At 38.1% G+C, this 25,196-nt stretch overlaps 1 long non-coding RNA gene across 2 annotated transcripts in view; it reads right to left on the bottom strand.

Moving 5' to 3' along the window:
• LOC110479159 (uncharacterized) overlaps positions 1-25,196 on the bottom strand; it is a 134,603-nt gene that overhangs the window by 49,669 nt on the left and 59,738 nt on the right. Inside the window, exons 1-2 of one of the 2 annotated variants that reach the window (XR_014953651.1) lie at positions 21,402-25,196; positions 1,481-20,133 (exon numbers count right to left, since the gene is read on the bottom strand). The exon at positions 21,402-25,196 is cut by the window's right edge and continues 59,738 nt beyond it. This is a non-coding gene — a long non-coding RNA (uncharacterized LOC110479159). Of the gene's footprint in view, positions 1-1,480 lie in introns of both variants that reach the window. The other variant, XR_014953650.1, reaches the window with a different exon arrangement.

The following is a 25,196-nucleotide window of genomic DNA, read 5'->3' as shown; positions in this document are numbered from 1 at the left end:
AAACATTACATAGTTAAATCATCCCCTGTTTTCAAGGGGAAAACAGTCATTTCCAGAGGTAAAGTCATCATACCATCTTGAGCTCAGGATTATCTGAATTACCACCAGGAAGCACCTGTTTCTTTCTATTAGTTCAGGATTTTCTCAGACATCCTACTTAGACTCAGGTATTCTTTTAAGACACTTAATTTAGGGTGGAAAAATTCTGCCCTAAGCAATTGTGCCTCCTTCTGTGCTACATGCTCTTTGTTACACCATTCTTGGTTGTGTTAAAGCTTCAGCAGTGTTCTAGATATTATTTTGACAACCCTGACACACTTGCCTTATTTTTACTTGTGATTAGTCTTCTATTTACTTTGAAAACTATCTTACAATCAATCTACATTTTATTAGGATTGGTTCCAAATAATTAAATTGTTCCACACTGAATTCCTAATCAGCAGACAAAGAGGAAATATGTAACAATCAGAGAAATATAAATGTTTTACTTTAAAAGGTTAACTAGTCTATGATGAGCTCCATGTTGTCAAAAAACTTGTGTATTTCTGGCATGGTAGCTTGCTCAGATGTCTTTTATAACACTATGGTTGAGTATTAGCTATGCTTGGAGGTCCTGATGAAGGAGGCAGGAAAGAGAAACAACCATGCAAGATCAATACGAGACTCAAGCTTGAAGCCTGAAGTTGGAAATCTCAAAAGAAGTAATTTAATTTGGTTCATATAAGAGAACTTGAAGTGATGCAAATGTTTCTAGTGGCTAACATAATTTCTATACAGTGCTTTACACAAGAGTATCCAGCTCAAGCATGTATTAAAGATAGTGCAGGTATTAAAAAAAAATTACAGTGGAAATTCACAATAATGTGAAAAAGATAATTGCTAGGTTGAAATAGAAAGTTAAGCAGGTCTAAACTGGATCAATGTCTTCCAGCAGCACCTCATTAAAATCACAGTTACAAATATGAAAAAATATTTGAACTGAGTTTAATTACTGCAACATGGAAGATCCTGCAAGGCAGGTCTTTTTCTTGTAGAGAATTAAAATAAAATATGAGAAAGCTTAACAAAAATATAAATATTAAATTAGAATAAAGTTCATGTTTTGATCTCATTTTTTCCTGTCAGAGGCATTTTTTGTATGTTGTCCCATAAGGTGGACAATTCAGAGTGCTCAGTGCAGGAACCTCAGCTTTGTTGTTTAAAGATATTTCTTTCCCCACAGTATGCTATTCTTGTGTTTACATAGGAAAAATAATGTTCTCAATCACCAAAAGAAGAAAATGTTCTTGCTGGCTCAGCATAGATTGGAGTAAGAAATACTTGCATGGAGGAAAAGTAGTTTGCCTGTTTGCCTTTTTCAAGGACTGACTCACTCCTCATGGGGCCATGCCAGGTGCAAGGGAGGAGCTGACATTTGTGCACTTCTTCAACTCTCCTTGAGCCCACCAGCCTTTCCACTGCTCCTGGTCAGCCTTCTTACCAATGTCACCAGCGTTCCACTGTGTGCTGAGCAGTGCAAACAGACTTGTGGTAGTTTGCTCTTCTTTAGTTCTTTTCTTGTCAATGTCATGAAAGTGGAATTTTGCTCCTGCACCAGCCTGTAAAGCATGGTAAATGTTTAATCAGTGTCCAAACAGAGTCAGAACTATCTTGCCACCATCTATACAACAGTTTATCCTCAGTTATGGCATGCAGCATCATAGTAGGTTTACCCTTATTCCTGCTTTTCATTTCTTAATAGCATCATACCAATAGTTTCAGCAGCCCACACTCATTTTCCTTTTCAGCTTCTTATGGCTGTAACTGACACTTAGTCTTTCCATATTTGAGAATGATTCATTTCCTACAGCCCACCTGCAGAGCAGGGATCAGCACTCTCTATATATCCAGCATTTGCCCTGCTGGATTATGAAGCAGGGGATGGGATGCAACTGGTTAGACCTGGAAGTTTTCTTTACACGTGAGTTTAGGAGCAGAGACTTGATAATGGGATGCTTTTGCCCCACTCAGACCAAGGAGTAGGCTGCTGTTGAATCCAAGGCTTTTTACTCTCTGCCTAACACAAAAGGAGCCTGCAGTCTTCTCCAAGTGGATGTTTTTCAGGCTCTCTGTTGTAAGGCTATTGCTGATGGGGAAAACTCACCACAGAATTTTCGCTGCACCTTTTGAAAGAGCATTTAGTCAGTGTACAAATGTTCTGATTTATTATTTCTCAGGGTGGGTTTCACTGCACATTTAACTACACTGAGATAAAACCTTAGACACACTTCCTACATTGTGCACTAATCAAGCACTTCAGTAAATATACCAGTGGGAGTGCAAGAATTATCCACAATTAACTCGAAGCAAATGACAGCTGCTGCTCCATATCAAGCCTGTGTCCCAGCAAGAAGTGGACAATTTCTTCTTGTCCACTTAGCCTTTCAGCTGCTCATTCGCACTGAATATCTTAGGCTGGATTGGTGTTTCATTTTCTTGACACTTTCTTTATCTCCAGAACAGGAATATCAGTAGACTAGATAATATAAAAAGGCATTTCTAGGACCTTTTTTCACGGATTTTTCTGCTCTGCAGGTGACCAAAGCAATCCTGAAAACCAGAAAACCATCAAAAGAGCATTGTGACTTTCCATTCAGCAGCCATGCCCAGAGGCAGCTTCATAATGGCTTGTTACAGTGACTGCCATATGACTTCATGATGGGACATGCATACCCATCCACCACTCACTTCTTAGCTAGCAAGTTACCACAGCATGTTGCCCATGATGGCACTGAAGTGACTATGCTTGGTTCCTGACCATGAAGAGCTCCCCTTTTTCCTACAAATATGGTTGTTAAAAAACACTGCATAATTAGCAGTCCACAGTTAGAGATGTAATATCTTCACCTGCCTCCAGATGGGTGTTGGTGACAACCACTGTGTAAAATTGGGATCGTTCCCTTGTGTATGTGCCATAACACCTCTTTAAAGTGTGCACATAGTGAAGTTAGTTTGGAGAATTAGGAAGAGTGTAGTGCCACTTAAAGATTTATGTCAGGTTATCATGCAGTCTTCTGGTTTATCAGTAACTGTAGTTTCACATAGAGCAGGTGTTAACATACAAATAATAACAATAATTTCAAATGGGCTAGCACCTACTATGGATCTTTTTAAAAATAATTAATTTGCTACTATATTGACATTCAAAATCCAGTATTTTGAATATGACATTCAAAAGACAGTATTCAGAAGTAAAATATCTGTTAAACAAGTCGGCTTTGAATTCACAGAAAACCAGCCAAGTCACATCAACAATCTCCACAAAGAGTAACTTTTCACTTCCTTAAACAATAGTCAGTGCCAGAAACAGCTCCCTTTGAAAAGCTGAAGAGCCTTACTGTGAAGCCAAGATGTGTCAATGAAAATTATTTCTCAATTTGTGGCTAGAGACTGTGCTGGAATTATTATTTGGAAACTTAAAAGTTCAGAAATGACACCTTGGTATAAATGGTTTTCTTGCAATAATGCACACAACAGAGGCTTTAATTTGTAAAATTAAGCATATCTGAGATCACTGAACCAGAAGCAAAGAGGCAATAGACAGTTTGTTGCTTCCAGAAGACATGAAGACCACACATGAGTCCTAAATATCTGTTCCTTTCCTGCACAAAATCAAAGTAGGATAACGAACTCAACTCATGCTTATTGTTTAAAGCTTATCTTTTACTTATCACATACAATTGAAAGCCTATGTAAAGTAGATGACAAAGCTGCCCTTATCTTTAAAGAGAACTGGACTTTATCCAAAAGCCAGTCTTGTTGAGTACTGAAGCAGACACCTTTCTGACTCCTGTTCATTGGTCACTGACGGCCCCAGGGCAAGCATGACCTCCACGGGCAGGGCTGAGTCAGCTCCCTGGAGTGTGCCAGGAGCTTGGTTCAGCACCTCTCTGGCTGGGCTGTCACAGCTCCAGCTTCATCCCACCCAGTGTCCACCCCTGGCATTCCTTGTCTCCAAGTGTCTCTCTTTGTTGCCTTGGTGGTTGCTGACTCCATGCAATGTTGCATCTTAACATTTCATGTTATTCTCAATGTCCAGCTGACTTCAGTGGGCCCTGCAAGTTCTAATGGAAGCAGTGACTTACTGACACAACTTTACCATTAATATATTCAGCCTCATTCCCCTAGACTTTGGAAGAAGAAATCTCATCATTCAAATTCCAAGTTCCAACTCCCAGTACCAAGAGCTGTTTTTCTACTCTTTCTGCACTGGCCATTATTTTCATAGCTCTTTTGTATGGACCCTTCTGCTCAGGCAGGAGAAACCACTCTGTCTGAAGGACAAATACTTTTCCTGAAAAGTGAGTTCAACCCTTTCATTTCAACTCTTGGCAGTATTTTTTTTCTACAAGGTCCACCACATATTAATGCAAGTACTGCATGAGGACCTTGAGAATTGAGGCAGAACGAAATCTCCACTCTTGCCAATCCTATTTAAATTAGCTAATTTGAGACAGTGAATGAATGAGAAATAATTCAAACAAAAAAAATCCCTTGACATTTACTTCATTTATTTCAACTTATCTTTCTAGCAAAAACAGAACATAAGAAACAAATAGTTTTTCAATTATTTTACATCCTCAAAGGACCATTTATTCTGGTTTTTAGCTCAGATGATGAAAACGGTCTCATTACTTTTTTTAGTCAATCAAAAAACGACTTTGTTTCCATGTGTATCTATAAAACTGCTGTGGATTAGTTTCCTGTGAATTGCACCTCTACTTCTGAAAGTACTGTTGACATCAAACACATGAGCAGCTGGGAAAAAGAACTAGAACAGAAATGAAGATATCCAGATACTCTTCACTGCAAACTGTTGGAAAGCAGAAAAGCAGACACGTGCTCTCTGGGGAAGCACTAGACTGCCTTTTTCTCTCAGGCTAAAATTAAAGTTAATACTTACTGAAGGCAGGGACTGGAGCAGGGAGGGAATGTTTGTGCACAGATAAACATATCACTCAGAAAATTTCACCTCAAGCATCTGCAGGGCAATGTCATTTTATGTGAAGGGCATCCAGGCAGAAGACTTCCCTGAGAACTGCTGAGAAGGCAGTTAAGCTTTTTGAAATTGTTGCAATTTGGATGGGGTTAAAAAAAAGAAAAAAATATATTTAACCCAAATCATAAAAAGAGAGAGAAAAAAATCCCAACTGTGTGAGCTCTCAGCTCCTTCAAGGACTGCTGCTACTAGCTAAGGAGTGAGGCTGCAAGCTTCTGGCAATCTCACTTTCAGACCAGTCCCATGACAAGGTTGCCCTACTGAAGCTGCATTTCCAACTAGCTGAAAAGCCCACTCACAACTATTTACTTTGGGAATTACTGATTTCCAGACAGGACGAGAATTTGGAGACACAGCCAGAGCTACTGAAGGTCTAAATTAGGACCTTTAGCATTTTTGAACTGTGTCAAGCCAGCTCTGTTTAGGCACATCTGTCTTCATCCAGACCTCATCCAGCAGCAGTTCAGCTCCCCCAGGCTGGGTGAGGCAGGAGCAGCTGCACACTCTGGCCGAAGGTGCAAGCAGTCACTTCCAGCCCTGGAGGGACCAAGCTGCTGCGAGCCATTACAAGCACTTAATGGCTTGTAATGCAGATTTTCTCTTCCTAATGTGATCCCTTCAGCTGGTTCTGAGGCCTTCCCTGCCAGAGGAGCTGAGCTGCTGACTACCAGCAAACACATTAAATCCCTGTGGTCACCTTTGAGTTGCTCACAAGACACAGTTAAGTGACTCATTGTGTGAAAGCAATTGTCAAAACTTCTTGGATAATTACCTAATTTTAACACCTACCACATTCTAGGGTGAGCCAATTTCTGCATGCCTTGTAATAAGTGTCTTTCTGGAGAATATTGTCAGTTATTTGGTCAGGATTTCTTCCTAATACCCTCTTGAAAAGGTGATCACACCACTTAAACCTTCTACTGACTGATTCTCTAGCGTATCCCAAAAGACTTGCTGGAGTATTTCTTAAATGCAAAATTTGTGTGGAACATTTTTCCAAATATAATATATATTATTATAAATACTTATTCCACATCCTATCTTACACTTGTTTCACTATTGCTAAAAATTAATGAGATTCTGAGCAGATCAAAGGCATTTTCAACATGGGCTATTCTACTATGAGCCTGATATTAAAACACCTTGAGTTTCCCATAACTTCATTTGAAGTTATGAGGTTGGAGTACTCTTGGAAGTAGATTCCTAAATGACTGGCCAGAGGTCAGAAACACAAGTAACTTGTGCACTTATAATGGCCCTCGTGAACAGAAGTTTCTTATATCTCCAAATATTCTGATTCGGAACACAGTCCCAAATTTCTGAAATTTTTGGTGAAACAAGCAATTAAACTTGCCCCAGTTTTATGGGAAAGGCTGTGGGACCACGTGAGAAAAATGAGGACTTAGGAAAACTTGAACTCAGAGCAGCCTGCATGAAGCCACACTCTCGAGTAGTGCTGGGGTCCTGGGTCATTGTTTTTTGGCAGCCTGGGAGCTGGGGGAGCAAGGAGTGAAAACAAGAAGAGCTCCCTAAAAACCTTTCCTATACTAATGAAGATTTAATGAGCAGTAAGAGTATAACCCTTCGACTTTAGCAAACTGTCACCTTGTATTTCCACGAAATCTTCCTAACCTAATCTAAAACTAGTTGTAAGGAAGATTTGTTGTAGAAGGCTGGAAGCAGTCCTGTAGTACAATAATCATATTTTTAGCCACTTCTTACCCAATCTCTTACTCAATTCCTAGAAATATTCATGTCTGTGGCCAATACATTAGCTGGTAGGACTCCTTTTTACTTACAAAAGTAGTCATTGAGACAGGTTAGAGGAGGGGAAAAACAATTAAAAATTATTAGACTTATAATGAAACTTTGTCTAGTTACAGAAATGTAACTAGAAATAGAAACAGCATTTTCTTCTTCTAACAAAACACCAGGTGATACAGGCTGCTTGCACAGCCATGTCAGCAACATTAGCTGCAGCACATAACCTGGCCAGAGCCACCACAGAGGAACTTGCTCCAAGTGCTTTTGGTCACTGAGATCAGACCAGGTGTAACAATAAGTTCTTGGTCTCACACAAACACCACATCTGTGAGAGGTGCCAAGATGTTTCCGTGGTCACAAGGGTCAATTGATACCAGGAATGGATTGTGAAATGATTAGTTATACAACACACTTTTCACTCTCCTAAATGAGAGAACTGTGATATTGGTATTTGTAAAAGAGGAAGTATTTCAGGCTTTAGTTTGAACAGCTGAAAGGAACCTCACTTTTCTGAAGTTCTTTGTTTCTAGTCTTCGGTGTTAAACGCTTTGATTTCCCCTCACCCCAAACCCTGAAATTAATACCCACTGATGTAAAATCCTTAAAACTCCTCTGGACTGTGGTTCTCTTGTTATTTGCTATTGCTATCAACCTGCCTTGTGCCTGAGCTCAGGTATCCCATCTCTTCAGCACTGAGCTTGCCAAATGTTTATTCAGATTATTTATTCAATTAATATCTCAAAATTTTACAAAAATACTAATATTTAAGTGAAGGAATGGAGGGGACCTTTAAGTCAGATGCATTGTTTTGAGAAGAATTAACCCAAGATTCTCATTTTTATGTGTAAATGTCCTTACATGAGATTCTCTACCTGAAATTGATCCACTTTCTACAGGGGTACTACATCAGTCCATAAGCCCCTCCTGGCTGTTAGCCCAAAGTCTGAGACATTGCCAGGGAGGTGTGACACCTGGCTTCCAATCCCTGATCCAGAAAGCTCTTCCTTAATTACACTAAGTGAAGACAGCAGGTAGACAATTTTAGTCTGGCTTGATTTTGAGCCATACTCTAAGTGAGAGGTCAGATCTACTAAGGCAAAAAGAATGGAATCATATAATAATTGTCTATTGGAAAAGACCTTTAAGATCATGAAGTACAGCCATTAAGCCAGCACTGCCAAGTATAACACTAAACCACCGCCTATCCAAACCATAAGAAGACAGTTTTTCCAGCAGAATGCTATGATAAATGGTCAAAGTCAAAGGTTTTAATAAAGTCCAGGTAGATGACATCCACAGCCTTTTCTTCATCCACTAAGCCTTTCATTTTGTCAAAGTAGAAGATAAAATTGGTCAAGCAGGATCTGCCTTTCATAAACCCATGCTGTCTGGGTCAAATTCATTAACTGTTCTGGGAGAAGTCTTTAGTAGCAAGACTAGTCTTTAAAAGCAAGACAAGTCAGTGTGACGTTGGTGCTGGAGAAGGTTATGGAGTAGATGCTCTTGAATGTCATCACAATTGTGAGACTTCTCCCAGCTGCTTGTAGAATCTACCTCTTAGTCCTAGTTGGGAGATCTAGAACAGGTTTGTCCCACGACATCTGCCTTCTTGGCCTTCCCCCCAATTCTTACCCATAAAAAATTAACCCTATCATTGCCATTATTAAGCTCTAGTAATTGAGTTTGTATATTAAATAGCTGATGCAATAACTAAACTGTTAGAATGAGAAACAGTAAATTCTTGTTTAGAATCTCTCTGAGACTGCACTCCAACTCTTTTCAAAGATTGTTTGACAAATTCCTACACAAATTTACTAATAGATTTAAAATTACAAAATCTGCATCTCCAATGCCAAAGTTCATTAAAATTCAACAGAACCCATAGAAACATGAGTAACTTGCATCAACCTTATGATCACTAAATCATAAATCTTAATAATACTCTATTTAAAAAAAAAAAAAAGCATAAAATAGACTTTTCACAAGCAGCAAAATTTTTGTAATGACTACATTCTTCAATTTTTTCATTTTGATGTCTTGCTTGTAGAGCCTAGTTGTCAGTATCTTGCCTTTAAAGCTTAGGAATTCCAAAGCACTTAAAAGAAAAAGACTAAAAAACATAAATCAAATAAGCTAATTTATTAGGGAAAAAAAAGGAGAAAAATCCATGTGAACAGAAAAGCAGACAATACAATATCACATAAAGTACACAAAACACAAAATTATATTTTCTAAAGCAATATTTGTTTTTCCCATTTCTTCCTTCACAGAGAAAAACTTGCTTTCTGGAAACTAACAAACAAAAACCCAAACAACAAAGCAAAACAAACAAACAAAACCCCCAAAACAAACAAAAAATCAAACAGCTCCCTCCACAGCTTTTATTTTGGTAAACTACCTTTATTCTATGGGTATTGCCCTAAAGACAAAATATATATTTTGTCTATAGCTTAAGACCAGTATTCAAATCACTGAATTTCCAAGATTACATTTTTAAAATATATCTTTAGAAAAAGGCAAGCAAAGTACTTTAGAAGAGTCAGTCACATCATTGGAAACTAGAGCTGCAGCTGTTACCAAAAGCTTCTTTCTGTTTGCCTTTAACTGTGAGGACATTTAGCCATAAGCCGTATTTCAAAAGGTTGCCAAGTAGTTATTTTCCTTTCAGATCAGGTGAAAAAAACCCTCTTTTTGAGCAAAGCCAGTTAGGTGAGCTTATGTATTTGTTCAATAGAGATTTTCTGTGAAGGGCTTCTATCTTGAACTCTTTGCATTAACTGCAGAATTTTGCTTTCTTTTTGATCTTTTGGGGTTGGGTTTTGGGTTTTTTTACACTTTCTCTCCTGAAAAGGGCTGGCATAAGTGTCTGGTAGACAGAGCTTGGCTGGCAGATGTTTTTTACGTAACTCCATTGCCCAGTGTACAAAACATATATTTTTACTATGAGATCATGGGCGTTCTGTGTACCTTTCATAACTATTAAAGTTACTTGGGCAAAGCTGTAAAATATCTTTTTTGCCTTTACTTTTTCCATGGGACAACTTATTTTTATCTGTCTTTTCAGAAGAAGGATCAGTATATTCAAAATGGGACTTACCTAAATGTTGTCTGGCATTTAAGTACTAGTCCACAAATGTTAAATGTTAAAGGAATTGATTGTATTGTCTCAGGATTGATGTTCCTTTAACTCTTATTACTTATTTTGTAATTTAAATTTCATATGCTGGGTTGAAACCAAGTATTTACTTGCTATGTGCTACCTGATAAGCACTTCTAAGTTCCTCTGTATTCTGTTTCATCTGAACCTGTATTTTTTCTCTTAGGTATATGCTTGTTTCTGGTGTCTTAAAAGGTATGGATTAGCAGGCTGCTGTAGTTTCTTTGAGCTTCATGTTGTTCTTTAATCATTTTTTTAATTTCTTTTAGTTATCTAGAATCTCAAGGTGTCAGAATAATTTTGGAGATAGTCTTATTAACTCTGAGTTTCAGGGAATTAAGTTATACTTTCTTTAAAACTCTCAGAGAACTTTCCATTTTCTCCCCACACCTTTTCCCCTTGTAGCCTGCCTATTACATTTTAAAAGCTCTGAGAACATTCTTCTGGTGTATATCTACAACTACCATGCTCAGCATCAAGAATGTGACCTTAAAGTCCCTTGCTCTATTACTGAAACATTGCTGCCTCTGCAGATCTTTCTTTTTCCCCTGATTTTGTTCTTTGGATTGCTTGGATTGTTTGGACTGTAGGAAGCAGATTTTCAGAGCCTAGATGGCAAATTCTGCAGGAGACTGGACAAAAATAAATGGCAACGTGAAAATTGAACTTCAAAGTAACTATAAAATAAGTGGGCTTTGCATTTTTCTATCTAGAGTACCTTAGCCCACATATAAAATAGAGAAACTCTTGACTCATTCCACCCTACAGACATTCAAGAAAAAGTGAGCTCTGTTTCAACAATGTGATACATGCCTTTGGAAAAATACTTTCTGGAGTGTTTCCCTTAACACAACACAATCCACAGGATATATTAAGGAACTCACCATGTTGCAGTTTGTATTGTGGGAGGTGTTATGAGTTAGTAGTGCCAACAGTTGTCTGTGAATGATTGGTGTAGTAAGACCTTAGCAATGTTCAAAGAATATGTGCCAGCTATATAAAAATTGTCTTTTGTTCTATTTAGGCAGCCACATGCAAAATAGCATAAGCTGAATGTGGCAATAGTATTTGTAAGTCACATATTTGAAAGGAGAGAAAATGAGCAACTCAAATGATAAAAAAAAGTAAAAGGTGCAATGGAATCTAGTCAGTCTGGAGTTAAGGTAGGAGGCTAGAAAGTCTTCCGCAAACTACTGGATCCCAGGACATATTTCTACTGCAATCTTCTATTTCTCTTTCAACATACTATGCATTCAGAATGCCATAAAAGTGGGATTACATGAGACCAGTCAACCTCTGTAATTTTTTCTTCATTTTAGGGGCTCAGAAAAATCAATTTTCTCATATAGATTCTTCAAAATCCACCTCTTTAAGAGAAAAGGGGAAAAAGTCTTTATAAAATACTGTTGTCTTAGTGAATGTTGTCTCATTTTAGCTGTGAATAAGAGCTGGGCAAAGCTTTCAGTGTAAAACTCCAAATCGTGTGAAACATCTGGTTTTTAATTCTGCTAAAATCCAAAACTTAGCCCAAGTTCTTAGAAAGTTTTTCTGAACTTCACAAACATTCTTGTATTATGAAACATAGTACTGAGGAAAGCTGTCCTGATTTGTGGTTTTGAATGGACACCATGCAAAATCTCTGGATTTTTAACAAGATTAGGTGAAACTTGGTGATTTTGACAGAAGGTTTTATTTGAATTTCTGGCTTTTGACATCAGCATAGACAGTAAATGCAGTCTTTACATGGATTACATGGATTACAATCCAAATCTAGGGTGAGTAGAAAAACAAAAACATTTTAAAACCAAATAAAAGAGAATGAGCAAAATATTTGTTATCCACGGATTTTATGAGACAATAACATGAGTTAAAGTATTATAGCTGTGAATGGTTTTGTATTTGTGTCTGGTTTAGGGTACAGTTTACGAAAACTAAGCAAAAATATCAAACTTCTGTGATCACAATATCAGACATACCTGTAACTGTGAATGTTGATTAACCTGCTTAAATGAATGTAAAGAACTCATTTCAAGTTTTCTGATTCTTCTTTTTTCCTAGGAGAATACCACTGCGTAGAAAGAAGAAGAAAAACAAACAAACAAACAAACAAACAAACAAGGAAAAAAAGGGGAAAAAACCCTTGACACAAATCTCTCAGAGCTAGTGTTTTTGCCCAGTTCTTTTCTGCAGCTTATGTATTTAAACATTCCTACAGTAATGACAATTTTGTAAAAGTTAGGTTTTTAAAAGGCTAAAATACTCCCCAGCTTTTACTCTTGTCAAATAAGTGTATCCACGTTTATTTACATGTAAGTTAAATTAACTTATGAAGGTGCTTTATTGATTTCTCTTGAACTTTACATAGAGTGTCTATTTCTTATTAAATAAGCAATGTTTGTGTTTACTTATGTTACTCAATATTCGAATATCAGTCCAGGAAACTCTTTTAAATATAAATCCCATAATTTCACAAAGCCATTTTCAAACTCCAAGGATAGTGCTGACTAGAATAGAACACCAAGACACTGCTGTCACCAGAGTGCCACCAGTAGAAATCTATGTTTGGTTTTGCATGATGGATTCTTTTTATCATGCTTTTGCCAGTCATAGCACAACATTATTTTACCAATTTCAACTGCATTTATACAAGTACATTTTTAAATTTCTGGGTCTTTTCATCTGTTCAGGAGAAACTCTGCTACATTAAATGCAACAGGAATAACAGCATTGTCTTGCATAATAAGTATTCTGCCAGGAGGAAATAGATTCAAAACTTGTTTGACAGAAATAGTTCCCTTGGCTTTTACTACACTGTAACCTATACAAAAGTACCTCAATCTAGATATCAGAAAATGTCTACTGGGACTATTGCTGTCTGATTAGACACAAATTAAATCAGTCCTGTACTGAGTATGGTGGTATAGTATTAGATACAATTTGGCTTTGTGAATTTGCACACAAATAAGAGTACCTTGACTTGACCTTCTAAATCTTGCCTTGATCTGCTGCTTGTCAACAGAGGGGATCTCACAAGCAAAGGGAGAATGGTAGCCATCCTGGGCACAGTGATCACAAAGCAAGCAAGTTCAAAATCTCTGCTGACAGGAGAAAAACTGAGAGCAAAATCTCAACTCTGAACAAGAGGAAAGCAGACTTCAGGCTTCTCAGGGAGTTAGTAAGTAAAGGCCCCTGGGAAAATGTTTTTGCAGTGCTGGTCACTTCTCAAGCATCACCCCTTACAGGCACAGGAACAGGAAATTCCCAACTGTTGGAAGTCAATCAGGTGAGGCAGAAGGCCGGCTTAGCTGAAAAAGAATCTTCTCTTGGAAATAAAGGGAAAAAATGAAGGTGTGGACTCAATACAAGCAATGTCAGGTGACATGGGAAGAATACAGAAATGCTGCTTGCCTCTGAAGGGAGAAAATTTATGCTGCCAAAGCTGGAGTTGAAGCTAGACAGAACCATGGAGAACAATAATTTTTTACATTATATTAATGTCAATAGGCAGTGTAAAAATAATACAGGGTGAGAATGGTAACTTCACAAACAGGGACAAAAAAAGGCACACATTTTAACACATTCTTTGCCTCTTCTCTTCTTCAATAATGGAGTCTCAGTGCCCTGATTTGAAAGACCATGACTGTGAGAATGACCAACTCCCAGTCAACCCTGAAACAATGTACGATCTGCTGCTGCAGCTGGATCCCTACAAAGCTATGGGGTCTGATGAGATTCATCTGAGAATCCTTAAAGAGCTGGCTGATGTGATACCAAAGACTCCCTTCATGACTTTTGAGCAGTCTTGGAAATCCAGAGAGGTCTCAGCTACTGGTTAACATTGTCCCAGTTTTCAAGAAGGACAAGAAGGAGTGATTTGTGGAAAAAACTTACTCCACAACTTATAAAAGTTGTAAAGTCGGTATGTTTATTTCAGGCCGGGCACATGTGGGGATCGTTCCCCTCAAAGGACATGCACATCCCTGAGAATTCACAGTCCTTTTTTTATTCCCTCTTACTAGTACCTATGCATAGAGTTTCACAATAGGTTCATGCATGTTGATTTTACTGGTTTCACATTACAACTTGCAACTAGTCCCTGTACAGAGAACTCTCTAGTCACTTTGTCCATCTCTTTTAGTCTCAACTTTGGCTCTTTGCTTTTGTTCCAAAGTTCAAGGGACTACTCTTATCTCTTCACTTTGGAAATTTGCATTCTTTTTCTTTGGCTGAGGCAGTTTTTACAAGCGTAGCAGAGCTAACAGACTAAACAAATTAAACCAGCATATTTCACCTATGCTAGCAAGCTGTAGACTTAATAATTCAAAGTAGTACATTTCACTTAAATCCAAAATGGATTTCTACCTTGTTAAATTTCTACTCTGTTTCAGGAGAACCCTGGAAACTACAGGCACGTCAGTATCACTTCAGTGCCTGGTAAAGCTGTGGACAGGATTATTCTGGGAGGTGTTGAAAAACACCTGAAAGACAACGCAGTTATTGGTCACAGCTAGCATGGCTTCATGAGGGGAAAGTCCTGCTTATCAAACCTGATTTCCTTTGATGATAAGGAAACCCACCTAGCTGACCAAGGGAAGCCAGCTGACAATCTTTTTGGATTTCAGCACAGCATTTGATACTGCTTTTCATAGGATCCTTCTGGACAAAATGTCCAGCACACAGCTGGATAAACACACCATGGGATGGGTGAGCAACTGGCCCACGAACTGGGCACAAAGGGTTACAGTGAATGGAGTGACATCAGACTGGTGACCTGTCACTTACTGGGGGTGTTCCACAGGGCTCCTCAGCCCTGCGCTCTTCAACATCTTCATAAGTGACTTGGAGGCAGGACTGGAAGAGATACTGAGCAAGTTCACAGATGATACAAAACTGGGAGGAGCTGCTGACTCCCTCCAGGGCAGGGAGGCACTGCAGAGACCTTGACAACTGAAAGGCTGGGCAACCACCAACCACCAAGTTCAACAAGGGAAAGTGCCAGATTCCGCCCCTGGAGAAGGGCAACCCTGGATGTATGGACAGACTGTGGAATGGGATGCTGGAAAGCAGCACCTGGGAATCCTGGTCAGTGGCAAGTTGAACACGAGTCAGCAGTGCCCTGGCAGCCAGGAGCCCCAACCCTGTCCTGGGGGACATCAGGACAATTCCCTCCATCACCAACTGGGCAAGGGAGGGAATTGTGCTACTCTGCCCAGATCTGGGGCGGCCTCACCTCGAGTGCTGGGAGCAGTTTTGGGTGCCACAATATAAGAAAGACATTAAACTATTAGAGAGTGTCCAAAGGAGGTGAAGGTGAAGGCAAAAAAGATGGTGAAGGGCCTTGAGGGGAAGCTGTGTGAGGAGAAGACTGAAGGGTAGACTTCACTGCAGTTGCAGCTTCTCAAGAGGGGACAAAAAAGGGAAGGCTCTGACCTCTTCTCTGTGGTGACCAGTGACAGCACCTGAGGCAATGGTCTGAAGTTGTGTCAGGGGAGGTTTAGATGGGACATTAGAGAAAGATTCTTCACCCAAAAGGTGCCTGGGCACTGGAACAGGCTCCCCAGGGAAGGGGTCACAGCACCAAGCCTGACAGATTTCAAGAAGCGTTTGGACAACGCTCTCAGGCACATGGTGTGACTCTTGGGGATGGTCCTGTGCAGGCCAGGAGCTGGACCTGATGATCTTTGTGGGTCCTTTCCAACTCAGCATATTCTCTGATTCTAACAGAAAGAGCCCCATAATGCTACAACCTGTAGATTTGCTGATGTTTTTGTTTCGAATAAACTGTGATGTTTTTTCTTTTTCTATTTAATTGTAGCAGTAACTTTGACATGTACTAGAACTATCCAAATATTTTCTTTAATCTTGTATTTCAGTCTTCCACTTTCTCTGTTTGACTAATTGTGACAAAAGTTGCTCTAGGAAATGACAATTGTTTGTTCAATTCTTATCTCACTCTGAGTTTTATGTGTTCCTTGACAACAACAAAATCTCTGTGAGCTTGTTATTTCCTAAGTTTCTGTCATGTCTTTTTGAGTCAGAGGGGGGAAAGAAAGCAAACGATAATGTGTTTATAGAATGATCTTGAAGTGGGAAACTAATCAAGCCTGACTTTTTGTTTGAGGCTTGTTTGCTTTGGGTTGGGTTGGTTTTTTTACAGAAGCTTCTTCTTTTGCAATGAACTGTGAGAGAAATTTTGAAAATTAAGAAAAGAGTTCAAAGAAACCAGCTTGGACTTAGGCCAAGTCTGTTCAAGTCTTTCAGTTCAGTGTCATTGACAGTTTCAGACCAGCTGCCTAATCGCTAAAGCCTTTAAATGCCTAAATTTCTGTAAATAAATGCATGGAAGTTACACAGATATTTGGAACAGAGAAGGGTTTCTCAGCTGGTGGGAGCTCATATTTGGTCCACATCCCAAGATACTGCAAAGCAAAATTACCAGTCTCTGAAAACAATGAAGTTAGCAAACAAGACCCAAGGTTCAGTGTGTCTGCTCCCTTCTAATATGACAGACACAACTTCAAAACTGTCCTTCAAGCAGGGAATTAGATCTTAACTTTTCATAACACAGACCTGTGTGACATTTAGTATAAACATTCCTTTCCTTTGGGATTGCATTCCAAAGGAAGGTTCAGAGCTGAGGATTCAGAAAAAAGACCTGTGTCCAGTCCCCATCCATCTCTACTGTATGGCTCAATGTTAGGTGGCCAAACTCACCCTTTCCCTCTGCATAGCCAAGACATTTATTGGAGAGGAGATTTATGACGATCACTCCATCAGATAAAATGCAAGAGGAGCTTAAGACCCAACTCCAGTTCTGCATTGCTCTGACTGGACACCTAAAGCTGGAAACTTTTGATTGGAAGTGCCTTTGCTGAAATGCCTTTGCTGAACTTTCTCTTCTATTCTCTTTTTTTTTTTTTTTTTTTTTTTTATACCAGGTAATTTTCACAAACCATTATTAAATAGAGTAATACAATAACATGCTATTCCTCCACAATGTGTCTGAAGAGAATTCTCTTCCCACACAACATGGCTGAGTCAATCAGTCTAGAGTCAGAAAACATGAATCCTAAAATTCAGTTTATTATAAAAGTTGCAAAAGTTTAAACAAATTGCATGTGTAAGATTAATTTCAACTTCTGTGCATTTAGCTTACACTGAATGAACTAACCTCTGCTTGTATCACTCTCATTTGCATTGCTAAGTTTCAAAGATAAATCAAGATAATTTAAGGAAAGACTGAAGACCTTTAAGTATAGGTATGTAGAAATTTCATATTAGTTAGCTATTATCTCATGCAATGGAACTGGTTTAATCTTCCAAATTGCTATCAAAACCAGGGAGTTTTTGGAAGGGTGGACAACTATACAAATCAATCTACAGTTTTTTGAAAGCAAATTCCAAAGTATATAGATTATTAAAAAAATATTAGTATTCCAGTCCTTATAGGCTCTAGGAAAAGGAAATCTCCTGCAAAAAAACCCTTATTTTTACCCACAATGAGATTCAAGTAAACAATGTTTTGGACAGTTTTCAGCCATCACTAATTATGCTGAAATTCAGTTCTCGGTAAAGTTATACAGTATCCCATAAAGGCCTCTTCTTGTTTAATATTTTCCCTTTGGTAATCTAGGTGCTAATTAAAACCAGGGGGAAAAATGTTTTGTAAAGAAGGCTTAATTCTACCATCATAGCACAATGCAGCAATTAAGTATTTATATCCATGTTGCCAACCTCTTGGGATGCATGAAAATCTGTTTCTTTGTCTCAGTGAATTCTGTCTGAGGAAACCAATCTACGTATGTCAGGTACAGGAACACCTACAATGACCAGAAAGAACAGTAATAGTACTGAAATCTGGAAGTTCATCCTGAAGTTTGAATCTGTTTGGAAATACAAAGCATAACAGAGAATTAATTAGAAATTTACATAGGCCAGCCAAGAAAGTCAAAGATACCAGCTATGAACGTATGCTTATTATGGCTGCCTAGAGGAGGTGGAAGGAAACCCAACTTAAAAGGGCAAGAAATCCCACACTCTTCAATTTTAAACTCTGTATTATTTGTATTTGATAATGCAGTTGATACTGATTAAGGATTTTAATATCATGACCACTGTGGAGTACTTACAACTTTGCATGCCCACTCAGGACAATAAATCAGAAGGAAAACTTCTTGCACTAAGGAATCTGACCAACAGTTAATGGGAAAGTGGGTAAATTTCCTTGTACCTAGTAGACATTTGAGAAGATAAATGCTGTACTACCCCAGTTTGAACTAACCAAATGGTATCTTCCCTATTTTACTCTACAACACTGAGTGCCAAGGAACAGTCTAGAAGAGTGAACTGCATCTAAATATAGTGCCCCATCAAAAAGATTTTTTTTGCAGCCAGCAGTTCTCAAGTCTAATCAAACAGGAATCTTGGCACTATTCATACTGGCTGTTCATAACCATTTTTAGTAGTTAAATATTCACCAAAATTGTTAAATTTTCACCAAATTTCATCAGCAAAGCAACGTTTAGTTTAAAAATTAATTGCAAGAAATCTAAGTTAAACAACTACAGCCTCTACCACTAAGTTTTGAGGGAGAATCCAACCAAACTATTCATGCAGATTGCCTCAGAAAGAATCCAAGATACTTAGTCAGAAACTGGTGTTCTCCATGTTTCTTAGGGAAAAAAAAAAAAAAGGATGGAAACAAAACAAAACAAAAAAGAAAAAAAAGAAAAACCCACAATATTATTTATGCTTGAGGAAATTAAGTATCTTTGGTCAAACAAGTATTATATAAATTATTTTTTTTTCACTTCTGAGAAATTGCTGTTACATAGAAAAAGTCTTAGTACAATGAAAATAATCTGGATTCTTTCCAGTTTGAAATGATGATTTTTTCCAAAATAGAAGCTACTTATAATAAAAAAAAAAATTTTTTTGAAAGGCAAATTAGAAATCAATTATAAAACTAAAAGTAAGTATTTAGTTACTTGGGGCCAAAAATTTTCTGGAGAATGAGAAAAGTTAAAATGCTTTAGGTGATTTCCTGAGCTGAAAAAAAAAGCCTGTCCTTCTAGCTCTATACCTTTAATTTTAATATGTTAGATTGCCTCTGTACATTTGCATATTTTCAATATCTGGTTTTGCTGTTTTCCATTTTGCCTGAATTTACCAATTTACCAGCTGTTAGACTGAAGCATTGGCTGCAGATGGGCCCCAGAAGCTTGAAGAAACTTAACAGACTAAGAGGGTCCCCATCTTGTGACCAAGCATTCAGGAGTGATTCCTTGCCTATTTGCACAGCCAGGTCATGGCTGCATGGGAATGCCCTTAATCCTATCCATAAGTATATCCTGCTGAGATGAGATGGGATTTTATCTCATAAGATCCTTAGATCCTTAGCTCCTTAGGAGCTCTACTAACCTTCTCCTAGCTGCAAATCATTGATTCTAGAGGCCCCTTAAGTTGGTATATCAGACAGTATCAGATAGGCTTCTAAACCCTAGTTTTATGCAAAGTTCCTCTTAGGATATTCCTCCTTTAAAAATAGAACTGCAAAGTGATTAATTTCTTCAACTCTTTAATTGAGAAATGATGTGGCTGTAGCATAAATTTTTCTTAGCATTAGAGAAGTGTTTTAGATATAATTTCATTATCATTATATGAATTTCCAGTTAACCCTTTGCATATCTACTGATATATGTTCTTAAGGTCAGCTCAGTTGGATGTGCTCTCTTTTGTCCTCAGCTATTTGTGGATTCAATTCCTTCTCCCCTGTATTTTGCAGACTTTTCTTAGCCCTCCCAAAGTATTTAAATAATAGCTGAAATAGCCAGATGGAACAGCTTTTTTCATTCTGAGCATGGAATGAAACAACTGACACTATACATTTTTCAAGGCAATTCTGATAAATAAAATCTTTAAGGAGAATGTAAAATATAGCAGAAAAACCTGGCCATGGCTACACAACAACTATGGGGCATCCAAACTGCCTGTATTTCCTGTAACTACAGACCCACAACTCTGGAGAATATCTGAGGCATGTGGCCTTCCTGTGGATCTCCTCACCTCCAAAACTGGACCAAGTACTAATTATCTTAGCACTAGATTAGTTTACTTGCTTGTTTCATGCTGTCTTCTATGCTTCCAGCCATCATATTTAAATCAGTGGGAACATCTGCAGAGAACATAAAAAATAAAGGAATTGTTTAGTTTAGAATTTAGCATAGAAAATATTATTATGCAATCTTAATTATCTTGCATTTATTTTTCATGTCCTATTAGCATACATTATTGCTTGTGGAAATAGCTGTAAGAGACTGATAAATGAAAAAATACAAATAGATTTTTCTTCCATTTTGACCTCAAAAACTGTTGGCTCTATTTAGCAGAATTTTTAAAAACAGGATTCTTGTATAACCAACTGTCTTATCTTACATTATCATCTGCTGGAATAGGACAAATATAGACAAAACAGCTTGCTTCTGTAAGACAGTGCAACATAAGTAGATTAATGGAAGGTCAGTTATAAAATGTTTTAAGTTTTGACATGCAAAAAAGGATGGCACTTTCTGTGGTTGATAAACGATTATTGAAACAGTACCACTAATGCTGGCTTTTATTTCACAATATTTATAAAAATATTTCTTTTAAACATGGAAACTAGTTTACATTTTTAGCACTTATCTTTAAAGGCTTGAATTGTGGTAAGCTTAAGTAACAAAGTTGCATTATCTAGATACCCTTCCAGTCAGTAAAATATAATCAGTGTGAGATTCAATCATATGAGTTATCTAATTCCAGTTTTAATCGAAGGGTCAGGTTCCAAGTATAAGCATAAATAATACCTCACATGGGATTAGAGACTCATCTGTTCTGCCACTAAATACCTGGAAAAATAGCCCTTAACAGTAGAAATATCAAGATCTTTCCATTCTCTCTGCTTAAGTGTTCATTAAACAAATTCACATCCTGCTACAACAATAACAAACTCTTTGAGTATTTTACTGTTGTTGTTGCTGCTCATTTTAAAGCACACTTGTTGCATTTGTCCATGTAAAAGAAAGGCTAGGTGCATTTTTTAATCCCACATCCTTTTAGTAAGGCTTTGAAAAGTTACGTGAAAGTCACGGTCATTTAGACGTGCCCTGTAGTTCCAGTGCAGAGTCCCCAGCCACTCCCTACCAGCTGCAGCCAGACCATTAGGAGGGATGCTCAGCCTGGGGTGACAGCACAGCCAGGCCACATACAAGAGCTCAGGGGCCCAGAGGTGAGGGGAGATTCAAGAAATTATTCTGGCTCCCCAGGGAACACATTACTCAAACTTTCCTCTGAAGAGAGAGCAAGAAGCTTAGAACTCCCAAGCTCTGATTTTGTTAGTGGCTTTCTATGCTGCTTGTTAAAATGTGTACCTCATCTCTGGAAGAAATTATATCTCTCACTTACCATATAAGAAGAGTGAGGAAGTGGTACAATTTGTTTCACTTTATGCAGGCAAAGAAAACCAATTTTTTGCTTTGCAAAACCTTAACTGGAGGCACCTCTGTTGTCTCTTGGGATCTCCCTCTAAGCTCTGAAATTCATCCAGGTTGATAAATAGTTAATATTACCATCAGGAAGCTGTAGAATAGATTGTAAAATCTCCAGACTTCAACAATATACAAAATCCTTTACCCTTATCTGCAGGAATTATTTATGAAAGGAAAAGATGTGCCGTTAACAGGAAATCCAAAGTAAACTTTACGAGACTTGCAACAGACCAAAGACTGATGTTCATCTTCCCCAGCAGATCTGGCATTCTCATCCTGCCATTCCAGACTGGTTTAGGAAAGATCACTCCACCTTTGAAACAGAAGCTCTGGCTAAGGAAATATTCTTGAATAAATTTTTCTATGTTGACTGTAGTTTCTGTGCTTCCTATGCTAAAATGAATGTTGCTATACATATTTCAGTGAGTTTTTTAATTGAGTTAGCAGGTCTCAGTGAAAAATTCTTTTTATATATTTTTAATGTCACTTTTTAACTTATGTCTGAGTTTGCTGACATAATATCTTTGTGAACTCAAAATCCAGAGGAACTGGCATAGGAAATTGCATCTGTAGGAGCATATTTCTTTTCTTTTTTACTAGCCAAAAGTGAAAGATATTTCATTAGTTGCTCAAGTAAAAAAAAAAAAGAGAAGGATAGAGAGAGGGAAAGAGAGAGGAAGGAAGGAAGGAAGGAAGGAAGGAAGGAAGGAAGGAAGGAAGGAAGGAAGGAAGGAAGGAAGGGAGGAAGGAAGGAAGGGAGAGAGAGAGAGAGAGAAAGAAAGAAAGAAAGAAAGAAAGAAAGAAAGAAAGAAAGAAAGAAAGAAAGAAAGAAAGAAAGAAAGAAAGAAAGAAAGAAAGAAAGAAAAAGAAAGAAAGAAAGAAAGAAAGAAAGAAAGAAAGAAAGAAAGAAAGAAAGAAAGAAGGAAAGAAAGAAAGACCTTGCATTCTAAAGTATCTCTTATTTTTAATTTCATTTGAATATTGAGGCATTATTTGATCTCGCAAATCAATCTGCCCATCCCAAACTCTACCCTTTACAAAAGAAAATCCTTGAAGCATTTCTGTTTTATTATGCTGTAAGAGAGTTACAGAAAATGACACTGAGAAAGAAAAGGTTGGAGAGAAAAGATGTTTCTCAGACACAAGCAGGATCTGCTATCCTGTGTAAGCTCTCACAAACATATATCAAAACATCTCTTAACCTTTGGTGACAAGTACCTCCCCAACATCCCAAATAATGAAAGCCAGAGCCAATCAGACCAGTACTTATCTGGAAAGTTTCCATAATATTCAAGCTGAATTTTCCTACCACAATTTAATCTCCCAATCCTGTCCAATAGCAACCTATGAGAGATTTAGAAACTTGAAGACTGCCATTATTTCTCTCTTCCATCACATTTCTTAGACTATCCAGTTGGTTTTAAGCCAGGTTGACACATCTTTTTTTTTCTGGTTTTATTTCCATATTTCTCAAGAACAATTCATTGTGATGGGATGAAGGTCTTGTAAGAGCAAGGCAGAAAAAAGTGATAGGTTGGTTTTTCTCTTGTCAGTGGATTCAGAATACAATCCAGACGTTCAAGGCAACCTTTGCAGGAGTAAGCTCTCCATACTAATTTCTAGAGGTTCTCCTTTGATCTCTCTAAGTCCTCGTGTTTTCCAAATGTGGTGAATAAAAAAGGCTTCTGTCTTCTGACCTCTAAAAATTGAGAAGAATGCTAAGATAATTTTATCTTTTGTGTAATTGAAATTTCTCTTTATACATCTCTTGGTTTTTTTAATATATCCCAGTATGACAGCTGTCTCTTTTTGTAAGCACATGGTATTGTTAACTTTTGTTCAGCTTGTATCTCCTATAAGCACTATTTTCTCTTTCACAGGTGTTCTGTATCTCTTTCTACAACTTTTTCTTCCTAATCGTGGATCCTTTCATTCATCCTTCTAGCCTTTAATCATAATATTTTCAGATCACTTCTCCAACTGGTGAAAATCATTGTGAATTTTATGTCCTGCATCAGTCTTGCAGCTTGTTCCAATTTCACTTCATCACTAGGTCATATTACTTGTAAATATAATGAATATCCTCTTCAGTCATGGGTATCCTGGGCTGCATTAGGAAGAAAATTACCATCTGGTTTATACCTCCTGTCTACTAATCCCTAGTGAGACCACATCCACTATAACCAGTTTTGTGCCCCCCAGTGCAAGAAAAATATGGATTTACTGGAGCAAGTCCAGCACAGGGGCAAAGAGATGATGGTCTGAAGCATCTTAGATATGGGAAGAGGATAATAACTGTTCAGCCTGGACAAGGAAAGGCTCCCTTGCTGAGGCCCCTTTGTCCTGAACACCTGCCAATATTAGCCACCAATCTCTTTGCTTTCCTAGGCCATGACAGCTGATCCTCTTTTGCTGCCAAGGATACCCACTGATGCTGCTCTGCCTTGAGTGACACCACAGCCATACGGGATTGCCCTGCGTTCTGGGGCCCTACTGTTGATCTCTTCTCTCCTTCCAGACTCAAACCTGCAGCCAGAGGTGGCCAGCACCATCATGCCAGACAGGTCTACTTGTCCTTAAGCTACCTGGCTCCTGAGAACAGCAGCTGATCCAGTCAGAATGAGACTAACTGTATGCCTGTTGTAACTTACTCGTGGTCCCACACCTCTGTGGGCTTTGTCCACTCTAAAATAGCTAGGGCTGATTCAGTAGCCTTGTAAAGCGGTGGAATCCAAGCTTGCTTTTTATTTTTATTTAATTCGATAATATTTTCATTTAAACTTAATTAACAGTTTCATTTGCTCTAAATAAAGAGTGTCTGATGCATTACATACCTAAACACTTGTGCATATATATTTTATTTTTTTAGCCTTTATATTTATATTTGGATATATTATTATATAAATAAATTAAACCAAATATTTATGCATATCTGTACTCCCCTTTCTATAAATAGAGGAAAAAACATAAAGGTAAATGTTATATAACAGCACGTGCATGCCCAAAGGAAACAAGGACCAGTCAGAGGGTGCTTTGTGATCACATGGCAGTGACAGGTTCAAAAAATGGCAAACTTGCCACATGAAACCTGTGAGGTTATGACATTTTCCATGATAATGACTTTGGTGTATGTAGTAGTCAAGAACTATTTGTTCTGATGTATTTCAACGTAAATTGGAAGGGGCCAGCCAGAGAGCTGCTTGCCAGTACATGTGAATGCCATTTTACCAAAGGCAATGGAAGGAGGTAGAGTAAAAAAAATACATAACCAGAGGAGGGCTGAAACTTCCAGGGCAAGTAGGTTGTGGAACAGACAGGAGGAGTGGCACTTCCCTCAAAGGCAAGGGGCACCCACCACTGATAATGCTGGATCAAAGACATCCTTACCCTCCAGCTGAGAATGGTGGAAGAGGATTCCAAGGGGAACAGCAGCCACTCCACTGTCTGAGGAAGAAGGACAAAGCAAAATTTATCTGCTGCTTGAGAGGGCTGTATTTGCTATGTCAGATCCACACAGATTCACTTCATACAAAATGAGCAGCAAACTGTAATAGAAAAAAAGTAAGTCACAGCAGTTCAAGTCTGGGGAAGAAAAAGAAATTAAAATCATTAAAATGAGTCCAGTAGATTAAAGAGTAAAATGTGTGGGTTTGACTTCTCTAATTGGTATGTCAATAATATTTATATATTGAGGAATTGCTTTAAAACAAGG

The sequence above is a fragment of the Lonchura striata genome, chromosome 3, assembly GCF_050655825.1.
Source record: "Lonchura striata isolate lonStrDom1 chromosome 3, ASM5065582v1, whole genome shotgun sequence".
Lineage (NCBI taxonomy): Eukaryota > Metazoa > Chordata > Aves > Passeriformes > Estrildidae > Lonchura > Lonchura striata.
This window is presented reverse-complemented; position numbering and strand designations above follow the sequence as displayed.